Here is a 13,614-nt window from a genome sequence, read left to right on the forward strand (position 1 = left end):
TTTGCTCTAAAAGTTATATAGTATTTTCAATATTATAAATCTTAGGTAGATGAATCTCACAAGGAAAAGGTTGAGAAAAAAAAATCAGGCACAAAAAGAGTATATACTGTATGATTCCACATAAATAAACTACAAATGCAGGGTTCTATTTTAAGCTGGACAGGTCTAATACCAGGACAGTCCCCATTACCCTGGGGAGGCAGGGAGGTTGTGCTAATAACTAAATGGGAGTACAAGGGAGTGTCTGTGAAGTTCTAGTACTGTTCTGTTTGTTTATCTGAATGCTGGTTGCATGGGTGTGTTCAGTTTGTGAAAGTTCCCCGCACTGAAAATTTATGATATGTGCACTTTCTAATAGGTATATTATACTTTAATAAGGAGATTTTTCTAAAAAAGAATCACAGAAAAATGCATTATGTATTAAAGAATAAAGATATATTTTGACCACATGTAAGCAATAGATGATCAAAACCTTATGATCAAAAACCAGAGTTGGGTATACACTTACTGGCCAGATTATTATGACCACCCCATCAGTACTTCGTTGGGCCACCTTTTGCCTTCAGTACTGTGGCGATTCTTCTTGGCATTGACTCCACGAGATGTTGAAAGGTGATGCGAGGAATCTGACACCATGCCTGATGAATAGCACTGTCCAGTTCTGTGAGATTTGGTGGTTGTGGAACCAGCTGCCTGATGGCTCTTTTAACTTCGTCCCAGAAATGCTCAATTGGATTGAGAGCTGGTGATTGTGGGGGCCACCTAAGCAAGGTAAAGTCTCCCTCATGTTCTTGAAACCACTCCTGCACAATACGAGCACCGTGGCATGGCGCATTGTCTTGTTGGAAGAAGCCATCTCCATTGGAATACGTCATCAACATGATAGGATGAACTTGATCAGCAACGATACTTAGGTATGTTGTGCTATTCAGACGTTGTTCCACACGAATTAAAGGGCTCAAATCATGCCAGGAAAACATGCCCCAAACCATAACACTGCCCCCACCAGCTTGAAGGGTTGTACTCATGCATGTGGGGTGCATGCTTTCACGCTGTTTCCACCAAATTCTCACTCTGCCATCTGCATGATGCAACTGGAAATGTGATTTATCGGAACACATGACTTTTTTCCAATGCTCGACTGTCCAATCCTTGTGTTCCTGTGTGAACTGGAGACATTTTATCTTGGTAACTGCAGACAGGCCTTCGGCTTCCATATCCCATACGATGCAGTGTACGGCTAATTTGCCTACAAACGTCAAGTGGTCATAATAATCTGGACACTCAGTTTATATCTTTAATCTCTCTAGCTTTCCACAATCCTTAAGCCTCAGGATTTTTGTCAGTTTATTTACACACTAGTTAGTAATATAGGCAGAATGAAAACCTGCTCTAATAATAGTTTTGGTTCCAAACTCATCATCTTTTGTATTTACACACTAGCTGACTCTGGAATGGTCTCTGGTTGTCAAAGTTTTGTGTGTTTTTTTTTTATCTTGGTCTTTCACTCTCCTCGCTATACTGGGCTTTCTGCCCCTAGAATAGTGATATCAATACCTTCTTTCAAGCATCCTGATTAAGTGCAAAAAAGTTTTCTCACCTGGTCCCCAAAATAACTTTGTTGATTCCCCATATATTTCTAGATTCCCATAAACTTTAGCAGTGATGTTCTTAAGTGTGTGAATCAAGTGAAAGCCTTCATCTACTTCATTCTCATCTCCGTTTCCCTGAAGACTCCCAAACCCCTTGCCTTCCCATAAATCATACTCTTTTCCCACAAACGAGGGGGTTTTGTGAAGGAAGACAATTTGTGAGGGGGAAATGCCCATGAACTAGAGGTGAAATGGAAAGGCACTTGGGACATGAGAAAAGAAAAAGAAAGGAATTAACAATAGCAAGAAGGTGACTACAGTGAGTCACAAGTTTGCCACAATCTAACACAATAGTAAGAGAACAATATTATTTACTGGAGTTCTCAGAATACAAAGACAGCAACAATAATAAGAGCAACATCAACAATAGCTGTTATTTATTGAGGGCTTTCTAGATGCCAGGCACTGGGCTAAGCACTACTTTAGTCTTGTTTCTTCCTCACAAGAAGCCATGAGGTGGGTATTTTTACCCCTGTTTTACAGATGAGATAAGTGCGACTTGACCAAGTTAACAGGGGATCAAACCATAATTTGAATCTAGTTTTCATCTGATGGGTCCTTATCACCATAAAATACAAATATGACAAAAGAAAATAAAGTACACAGCGTGAGCCCCAAATCCTAGAATCCATTTGAGAAGCATTTTCAGTTTCAATCAGGAGTGGTCCATGGTCACATAGCAGTTGATCTTATTTCTCTATCTTAGTATTTACTATGCTTTATTGAAATTGTTTGGTTACCTGTTGTCGACACTTTCAGACTCCTGACATAACTACTGAATTCTATTCATCTTTGTATCTGCAGCATCTTGCATGTGTCTGACTCATCAGTAACAATGAGGGCTATTACAGGAAATAAGTCTCAAGATTTTCAATTCTTGGTTTACCTAAAACAAACACACCTCTCTCATTTCAATCAATCCACATTGAGCAACAAATCTCCACATTCTTATATCCCTTAATCAGGCTGAAACTAGAATCCACAAAACCAATAACCAAACCCCATAATGATGATTTTTAAACTCTCTGCCAAAGATCTAGGCAGCTTTTATTGTAGGGGATTCTTTTTTGTTTACATGTTGTTTCTGGAGGACATTTTAAATTTGTTCACTCTACTCCAAATTGCCCCATTTCTTCTTTCTTTTTTTTTTTTTGAATAAATCTTTATTGTTCAGATTATTACAGTTGTTCCTCTTTTTTCTCCCCATAGCTCCCCTCCACCCGGTTCCCACCCCACCCCATGCCCTTACACCGCCCCCCACCATTGTCCTCGGCCATAGGTGTAAGATTTTTGTCCAGTCTCTTCCCGCACCCCCCACACCCCCGCCCCCCTGAGAATTGTCAGTCCACTCACTTTCTATGTCCCTGATTCTATTATATTTACCTGTTTATTCTGTTCTTCAGATTTTTTATTCACTTGATTTTTAGATTCACTTGTTGATAGATATGTATTTGTTGTCACTTTGTTGTTCATAATTTTTATCTTTACCTTTTTCTTCTTCTTCCTCTTCTTAAAGAATACACTTCAGCATTTCATATAATACTGGTTTGGCGTTGATGAATTCCTTTAGCTTTTTCTTATCTGTGAAGCTTTTTATCTGACCTTCAATTCTAAATGATAGCTTTGCTGGGTAGAGTAATCTTGGTTGTAGGTTCTTGCTATTCATCACTTTGAATATTTCTTGCCACTCCCTCCTGGCCTGCATAGTTTCTGTTGAGAAATCAGCTGACAGTCGTATGGGTACTCCCTTGTAGGTAACTAACTGTTTTTCTCTTGCTGCTTTTAATATTCTCTCTTTATCTTTTGCTCTTGGCATTTTAATTATGATGTGTCTTGATGTGGTCCTCTTTGGATTCCTTTTGTTCGGGGTTCTCTGTGCTTCCTGGACTTGTAAGTCTATTTCTTTCACCAGGTAGGGGAAGTTTTCTATCATTATTTCTACAAATAGGTTTTCAATATCTTGCTCTCTCTCCTTCTGGCACCCCCATAATTCGGATGTTGGTACGCTTGAAGTTATCCCAGAGGCTCCTTACACTGTCTTCATATTTTTAGATTCTTCTTGCTTTCCCGGTTGGGTGTTTTTTGCTTCTTCGTATTTCAAATCTTTGACTTGATTCTTGCGATCCTCTAGTCTGCTGTTGGGTCTCTGTATATTATTCTTTATTTCAGTCAGTGCATGCTTAATTTCTAGTTGGTCCTTTTTCATATCATTGAGGGTCTCACTAAATTTATCGGCGGTTTCTAGAAAATTCTTGAGTAACCTTATAACCGTGGTTTTGAACTCTATATCCAGTAGTTTGCTTTCCTCCATTTCTGTCATTTGTGATTCATTTGTTTCCACATTTTGGCTGCTTCCCTGTGTTGATAGCATGGTTTTGTGTGCTAGGTGTCCTATAGGGCCCAGTGGCTCAGCCTCCCTAATTACCTGAGGTGGACACTCTTGGTGCACCCCTTTGTGGGCTGTATGCACAGTCTTGTTGTAGTTAAGCCTTGATTGTTGTTGGTATCACTGGGAGGAATTGACCTCCAGGCCAATTGACTGTGAGGATCAGTTGTGTCTATGATGGGAGAACTTTTGTGTTGGAGACACCCTTATGGGGCAAGACTTACTTCAGTGGAGCTTTGGCACTCACTGAGTCTGCCCCCTGAGTGTGTCTCTTATGGATCTAAAGAGTTGTAGTCTGGATGGTCTCTCTCTGACCACTAGGTACACTGGCTCTTGGTTCTCCAAGGGGACAGGCCATTCAGCAGGAGCTACAGAGAGATCTGCAGATTCTTTCCCTTTGTTTGGGGTTTGGAGGTGCCCAGATGAGGCCCAGCTGTGAAGCAATGCAAGCTGTTGTGCTCTTCTTTTGGAGGCTCTGGGGTTCTTTGACCCAGCTGCAGTAAATTAGATTTCAGATTGCAAAGAGCCAGGCCATTCATATGCAAAAGCCTCTGCACACAGCTTGGGTGGGGTTGTAAATTGGGTGGGGCGGGGTCTCAGGGAATCACCAGGGTGGAGCAAACAGTAATGGCTGACCATCAGCCCTGCCTGGAAGACGTCCCATGTCTCTGTGTCCCATGGCACCGTGCAGGAACAATGATCGATGCAAGCACCTCTAAGAGAAAGCCACCCTCAAGTTCTGCCCGATGCCAGACAGTCCAGTTTCTCCCCGTATGAGTCTGGGTCCCCAGAGTCTCGCCCGGAAGTGGAGTTCAAAGCAGTAAGGTGCTTGTATCTCTCTCAAGATTGAAAAGGACAACAGCGTACTCAGTTGCCAGCACTTGCCGCATGTGCGCACGCCTGTGGACCTCTGCACTTCACTTCTGCACCTCCGCCCCTCCTCCGAGTCTCAGTGTGGTTTTCTCTTTCCTTCTAATTGTATAATTTCCACTCAGCCAGCCTTCCCGTCGTTCTGGTTGATACCCTTTTTGTCTTTTACTTGTAGTTTTGAAGTGGTTGTGCGAGGCAGCAAGTTCAGGTGTTTACTTATGCCGCCATCTTGGTTTCTCTCCCCATTACTTCTTAAAAACTAGTTTTTCTACCATTATAAAGTTTTGGAGCATCAGGCAAAATAAAGCAACTTGCAGTTTGGATAAAAGAAAAAAAAGGTAAGAGTCATCTGAGGGTGTTTCTGTTTGTATTTTGTTTTTATTTTTTAAATGAGATGAGCAACTTTACATGAGATCCATTTTCACAAAATAAATTAGTAACAGTGGATTTATATTATAGCATGGGAGGTTCTGTTTATATACATGAAAAAAACTTTTATTGACAAAAGTGATCAATCATACTTTAGAGTGGCTGCTGATGAAGGAGGGTTAGCATGAGGTGGCTACTTGATAAATGTATATCCTAAGTCAAATTCCACAAGAACTCATATGGCATATTTAATGGAGAAAAGGACTGACTTTAAGTTATCTTGGCTCTACATTGAACAAGGCTTTTTCCCCCCTTTTAAACAGAAGATGGTTCTTAACTCTATAAGACATGTCCACAAAACACTCTTACCACTCAGCTGGAGGCCCAAAGTGTATCTAAGACTGGGATTTGGAACTGTCCCCAGCAACAGCCTCCCCATGGAATCACCGCAGGAACCAATTTACTGACAGAAATATCTAAAGGAAAAGACTTTCAGAATTTGTCCCAGCTCTGCGACTACTCAGATACACAAATTAAAGTTACAGCTGTCAGTGATGTTAATACAAAGAGTTCAGGATCAAGAATGTATGAATCTAAGAGTGTTTCATAGTAGCCTTAAGTCTTGAAATATAAGTGAATAAATTTACATAATAAATGGTTTACATTATAGTAAATTATATAATTGTAGCAATATATGATATCTTCAATATAGTGACTTTTTAACACTCCATAGCTCTATGCTCTGTGCAAAATTGCAATGAATATGGTGCATAACAGCATTTCCATCAATCCCAACATGTGCATCTGGATGCACTACTTCAGTAATTTGTGTCTCTAATTCTCCATGATTAAACCTAGGCCTTTAGCATACCTCAGAACAAGTAATTAAAGGGGTTTAGTGAGCATGCAGCCCACTCACAGGACCACATAGTCTAGTTTTGAAAATCATGCTCCACCCAGTCCCTCAGCAATTGAGTGATTTGGGATAGTGCATCATCCTTGTGCAACCAAGCTAGTGAATTCACTGAGCCTGTCAACCTAGAAGTTAGACATTTCTCTTTATTTTGTGAGGGTGGAAGTGACTATTTTCTTATATCAAAATATTATCTAATGAACCATCTGGTTATAGTTCCATAACCAGAACATAACCTAGGTTTCTTCTTTAGATTCACTTATTCCACAAATACTCATTGAATACATACAATATGCTACATGCCTGAGCTACATCTATAAACAAAACAAAATCATGGCAATTGTTAAGCTTACATTCTAGCAAGGGGATAAAGACAATAAACAATGAAAATGATAAGTGTATAATATAGCATATTAGAAAGTCAGAAGCAATGGGGGCATAAAGTAAAGCAAGGTAAGAGGGATGCATTAATATTTAGACATGACACATATTTTTCACTTTTATCCTTGGGAGTACCATGCGGAAAAATATCAAAATTTGTAGACAAAGTTACATGTTAATCTATAATAATATTTGAGTATGACTGAGTTTCAAGAGAAGCTATAGTTTAAAAAAGAAACTTCCATTGGAAAATTGGAGAGAAAATACCAACCAAAATATCTTTTCTCCCCCTGCTTCCCCCCTAATAATTATCTGTTTTTATCCTAGGGAGAATTCAAATGTGGAAAATTAAATGAGATTTATGTTTATCACTACAGTTGGACTGGTCATCCAGAGTAAACAAACAGCAATCTACTTAGTCAACTTTCACTTTTGACTTGAAATGTTGGAACAATGAAGACACCTTGGATTTCCTGATAGTTAACTTTACAAGCCACATATGTCAACAATTGTAACATGATTCAAGTGAAGGTTTAGAAGAATCCAGTTCAATGATATACCATGCTTATACATTGATTCCCAGAAGGAAAATGGCTGGCTCTTGGCTAGCTGTTTGGGGAACATGCTTATGAAACACGAGGACCCAATTCTAGTTTCTAATTATGTGAGGAATTGCTGTTTGAACATAACACATTTCCTGGGACATCTTTGTGTATACCATCATCTCTCCTCCTCAACCACAAACTGTCACACTCTGACACCCTCCACCCTCAAATCCATAATCTACAGTATGATTCCTACTGACCCAGGAACAATGGGGTTGTTCCCTTGGAAGAAGGCAAGGGGGTGGTGGAGTGACCATTGAGTATATTCTGATTTTTTTTAAAAAAATTGTCATATGGTGAGATAGTAGTAGGTTTCAATGCTGTCACCTATTTAGTCAGGCCAGATGAACTAGAATCACCATTTCAGTTATATCATAGCTCCAGGCAAGAACATGTCACCCTCTTTATTTCCAGCTTCCAACAAGCTGCTTAGGCAGATGCTAAATGTGGTCCTCCCTGCCACGTTCAGTAGAGTGGCCTTTGTGTGGGTTAATTGAGCCCCCACTCCATTTAATAGGCTGTTGAAGTCTTATTGAAACAGAGCTAGTGCCGCAGGTTAAATACATTGCAGTGCTCTCGCTAATCCTCTCATTAACAGGGCTGGAAAGCTTGTTGGGAGCTGTGAGTTTGCATATATTAACAGGGAGCTCTTCACTCAAGTGCTATCAATAAAATGACAAAGCCAGTTTGCAAATAGTGAAATCAACAGTGCCACAAAGCTAGATACCTTTAAAAAATAAACAGCTTAATAACTGATAAATCTTATATTCACACTTGAGAGAAGAAAAGGATAAGCTGGGAAAGGATGTCTTTTATTGGGTCAGACTTAAGACAGAAAAGAGACTGTTGTCAAACCACTGCAGAGACTAGTTGATGAAGCTGAACTGAGAAATGATGTTAATGAGCCATAGAGGGTAGGCCCACATCTAGAAGTACCCAAGGAGGCACAGTGTGTTGTTTTTTTATATAAGAGGATAAAAAGTAAAAGAAAATCTGGCAACAGCTGAAATAGGTGAGAGAGAACAGTGTAGAGTTGCCAGCTCTCCTTGGAAAATAGCCCCAACATAACCATTTCAGAAAGCAGGTGGCATCAGGAGTGAACTCCTGGAGCTCTGTGCCAGCAGGGGAAGTGGGAGCAAGGGGGGACTGTGAAAAATGGAGAGGGCCACAGGAGTATTCAGCTGCAGACTGTCCATCACCAGTTTGTATGTCATACAAGAAAATGGAAAGAGGTTAGGGAGAAGGGTATATCAATAGATGGAGTTAATGTCAAAAAGGGCTAAACAGTGTGGCACAAAGTCAAGAATCCATCAAATGGTCTGACATGTTAGCTGTCCTTGATGCTTAGTGAAAAGGCAAAAAAGCAAGGCTCCGTGATGAATTCTGAGTATACTGAGTAAACGGTATCTACATTTTAGACAAAAAAGATTTCCCCTTGCCAACTGGTCAAATGGCAAGCATTTACATCATCTACTAAAAGAAAACATAAATAAAAGCAGATGAGAGACAAATGATTAGTGATACTTTTCTTAGGACTGCTGAATTATAGGGTTCTTCTACTGTTTCCCACCCCTCACCTTCCACCTGGTTTGCTTGTCTAGAAAGGAGAAACAACCAGGTTTCCAAGTAAATCACTGACCTGAGAGTTCCTAATCTTGAGAAAGTGTGAAACTTTAGTTATTTTTGTTTTAAGAAATGTACTTTGGCCAAACTATCCAAAATATCAAAAATGCTGCTATAATGAACTATGTTTACAGTTCTATGAGGTATTAGATAATAAATTTTACTTAGTACTTATGGTAATTTCCCAGTTTACAAATTTCAATAGAGTATGAACAGGGTCATTCTCATCTTTAGTTTACTTGAAGGTATCTTGTAAAAAAAGCCTTCATCTAAAAGGGAATCAATAAAGATTTGTTGAATTAACTGAAGTGATTTGCAAAACTACTCTTAAATGTTCCCTTGTGAATTCTAACCTGCTATTTAAATACATCTTTTTAAAACTGAGGACAACTACCTGGGATTCACCCTTTGGTGCCTTGAAATTCTCAAGTTAGATTTTTATTTTTAAGAGTCCATACATGTGGGTAGGCAAATAACCTTACATTGAAAAAGAGGAAATCCAAGTTTCTCGAGATAATTGAAAATATATCCAAGATCACACACAGCTCCTTGCTGACAGGGCCAGGATGAGAAGGGTTGGATTATCCTGAACGAGTGAAAGTGCCTTTCATGGACCAGGAGAAGCTGCGATTTTATTAAGAATGCAGATTCTCAAGCCTCATCATAGACCAACGGAGTCAGAATCTGCATTGAACAAGATCCTCAGGTGAACTGTGTGCACGTTAAAGTTTGAGAAGCACTGCTCACAGACAAACCATCCTGCTAGAAAAGAGGTAATGCATGTGAAGCTTTCAGGAATCAAACCTTACAGGTAAATGTATTTTCAACTTATACTTGTTTAGAGGTAGTCTATGACAGAACAAACAAAAAATCAAAACAGAATGACATTGTTAGCATCATTCTTATTTATTCAGGACTAATCGTTATTATTTGAGGTAAAAAAACAAGCCCTCCTTCTACCAGCTCACATGAAAAGTCATTAGCAACATTCGGATTCAGTTAAGTCAAGCAAATGAATGCAATTACCCTTTCTCCCTATTCTATCCAAACAGTTGCTATTCTAGCCCTAGCCAGTTTGGCTCAGTGGATAGAGCGTTGGCCTGCAGATTGAAGGGTCCCAGGTTCAATTCCAGTCAAGGGCTTGTACCTCAGTTGCAGGCTTGATCCCAACCCTGGTTGAGGTTCGTGTAGGAGGCAGCCAATCCATGTGTCTCTCTCAGATCGATGCTCCTCTCTTTCTGTCTCTCCCCCTCCTATCCACTTTTCTAAAAATCACTGGAAAAAATATTCTCGGGTAAGGATTAAAAAAAAAACCAAAACAAAATAAAAAAGCCACAGTTATTATTCTAGTTTAGCATAGCATTTTCAAGACTGCACTAAAAACCTTCAGCCACTCCCAAACCTCACTTACCAGAATCAACTACCCTACATTTCAAATCCAGTTCTCTATTAAGTATAAAAAAAATAGAAATTCTCTTTAGAAAAATCAGGATTTATTTTGGTTCACAATCATATTGTCAGATTTCTAAGATATTGTTTATACTAGTTATAGTAAAAAAAAAAAAGAAATACAAAGGAATCTCATAGCCAAACAATGAAGCTGACCAACTGAATGGAAGTAGAAGATTATGAATTTCAATTTGTTCTCTCCACTCCTCCCTTCTCCTCACCTCTCCTCTACTTTTCTTTAGAAAACAGGATTTGTTGGGGAGTTTCCTTGGAGAATCACCTTGTCATTTCACCACTCTTTAAGACAACTGTGGAATCCAAAAGGGAAATTCTGCCTAAGAATTCCCCACTATCATGTTGCCCCAAGTTGAAACTGATCACATTTATCAAACACCATAGAAGTGATAATGTTATGCACTGTTATCCACAGTTAATGCAATCAAGGGAACACCTCCTGTATTCTTTGTGTATGTGCGTGTGTTTGTGGGTGTGTGTGCCAGGGCTGATCTTTGGGTGAAGAGAGCAGGAGAGATTACAGAATAGGCTAGTGTGAGCTTTTTTTCCATTTAAAGTAAGATTTTTGGATTTCTATATCAATTCAGTGGGATATTAGCAGTTCATGATGAATTCTCTCAATGGTCAATGAAAATGTACGTGAAAATGCAAGAGAGAGAAAGAAAATAAAGCAGTTCTTAAAGTGGAAAAAAGACAAGGCTATATGCTACAGTGAGGGAAAAATTTCTACTAACTATAGCTTTGACGGAGTTGGTCAGAGAAACATAATCCTGAAATACCCACATTTTTCCTTCTGAAGCAAAAGCAAAATATCATGTATGGGCTGCAGCAGTAAAAACAGAAGGGATGGAGGGAATTACAACCTTAATTTAGCTCCAGGGTGTAAATGCAGCCCTGAACTAGACCCTAGGCACAGCCCTCTGTCCTTCACCAATAGCATGGCAATGATAGTCTTCCTTTATTAAAAAAAAATTTTTTAAAGAGTCTGGGCCCAGGTGGTTTTACAGGACAAATTTTCCCCTAAAGTTTAAAATATGGAAAATTTCTCTTTATAATAATCCAGCCAACACATAGTTAAAAAATAAAAAAACACACACAACATCATTTTATTTTCTCTCCTGAAGACAACACTGATGCCAAACTGGATAATCACCATCCCCAACTCCAACTCCCACTCCCACCAAGAATACAGTAGATACAACTCATGTAAAAAAAAAAAATACTAAACATAATAGTATCAAATGAAATAAAAATGATTGAAGTGGTTCTAGTTTTTAATCTCCAAAGCAAACTATTTCATCCGAAGTATCCTAGGTTTTGCACAGGTTTTGTTTCCTAGGAAGCAGACAGGGTGTTTATTAAAAAGTGTCCTAGGGATCAACACCTATGGACAGAAGAGAGAAGGAATATGAGTGGGCAAAGGGAGACACTGACTTATGATACAGGCTCCAATGCATCCAGAGCCCACAGTCCCACACAGGGAACTCTGAAGCTACAATAGCCCTCTATTCTCATGAATTGATCCAGACTTTTTACTTCCACATCAATCAGATTTTGGATGTGGGCTACCTGGGAAGGGGCATGACCTTGGTTGAGGCATCGCTCACCTCCAACGCTGGGAAAGAAGGCGCCTTCTTTACTCTAGATTTGTTGCGCTTGGTCTCCTGATAGCCATGCAGGAGTAGAGGACAGCAGGTCAGAAATTTCTTTGATTTCTATATTTCCTTCTTTAAAACATTTCTTATTTTTAAATATATTTTTATTGATTTCAGAGAGGAAGGGAGAGAGAAACATCAATGATGAGAGAGAATCATTCATCGGCTGCTTCCTGCATGCCCCACCCTGGGGATTGAGCCCAAAACCTGGGCATGTGCCCTGACCAAGAACTGAACTGTGACCTCCTGGTTCAGAGGCCAATGCTCAACCACTGAGCCATACCAGCTGGGCATATTTCTTTTTTTTTTTTTTTAAATATATTTTATTGATTTTTTACAGAGAGGAAGGAAGATGGATAGAGAGTTAGAAACATCGATGAGAGAGAAACATCGACCAGCTGCCTCCTGCACACCTCCTACTGGGGATGTGCCCGCAACCAAGTTACATGCCCTTGACCGGAATCGAACATGGGACCTTTCAGTCCGCAGGCCGACGCTCTATCCACTGAGCCAAACCGGTCCTGGCTGGGCATATTTCTATAGGAATGAGAAACTGCCTGATACATCTAAATATCTTGAGAGGAGGTTTAGATGATTAATGGAGTGAATCAAAATTTGATTAGTTGTTTTTTTTTTTAACTCGACCACAATAACAAATAACACAATTACTAACCAAAGGAAAAATAAAAAAGTTGTATAGGGAAATAAAAGTTAGTATAGGCTGTGGAAAGAATTTATAGTCATGTGAACATGGACTATGATATGACCAACAGTATAATGTAACAGTATAAGGAAATAAGACAAGTTTATGAGTGGGTAAGGGTGAAGGGGTGGGGTGTGTGTGTGAAAGAGAGCTAAACCTTTTTCTTCCATAAGGAAAGTGAACAGAGAATGCCTAAAACTGAAACATCAAGATGTAGCAATATCGGCATATTACTTAGAAATATGGAGTTAAAACATCAAATAAAAACAAATTCGGCTCAGTCTGACCTCAAACTCTGTGTTCTTGTCTCTACCATACACACAGTCCCTAATCAAAGAGTGTAAGGGCCATTGTGCTTTTCTGGGTGGTGGCCGTAAGTAACACAACACTCGAAAGAGTCCGAGATGAGCCATTAGGAGATTGACTGGGGTAATGGGGTACATTGACATAAGGAAGAAGTGAAAAACATGCTTTGAGAGCTGGTGATATACTTGGTTTTCTCATGTAATCCTATTTGTCTACAAAGAAATAATAACACTTGTCTTTCTGAACATCTTAACCAAAAGAATAGAGTAGAAAGATATTAACCAATCTCTGGTTTGTTTATTTCAAAGTGGCATTTGCTCCAGATGCCCACCTCTAAAGCTAATGCATACATTTTATATTGTAAACATCTAAAAGTGTGTTTAATTTTATTGGAACATTGTAGATTCCAGAAGTGTTAGAGGCCAGGGTTCACAGAGATTCTTTCTAAATACTACTTTATAAAATAAATTTTTGTATTTGTATATTTCATTTTTAGTTTATTCTACTGGATAAATCATAAGAGGAGGATTGGTTCACTTGAAACATAACTTGAGAAAAATATATAAATGCAACAGTGAACAAGGCATGAAAGAGAGAGAATATTTGATTAGCTCAAAATGCTCCAGCTTCTGGATCCAACTTAAGGATATAATCCATAGAGTTACAGGCTTAAAGGGAAACAGAGTC

Source organism: Plecotus auritus (genome assembly GCF_963455305.1).
Source record: "Plecotus auritus genome assembly, chromosome: 6".
In the NCBI taxonomy this organism is placed as follows: domain Eukaryota; kingdom Metazoa; phylum Chordata; class Mammalia; order Chiroptera; family Vespertilionidae; genus Plecotus; species Plecotus auritus.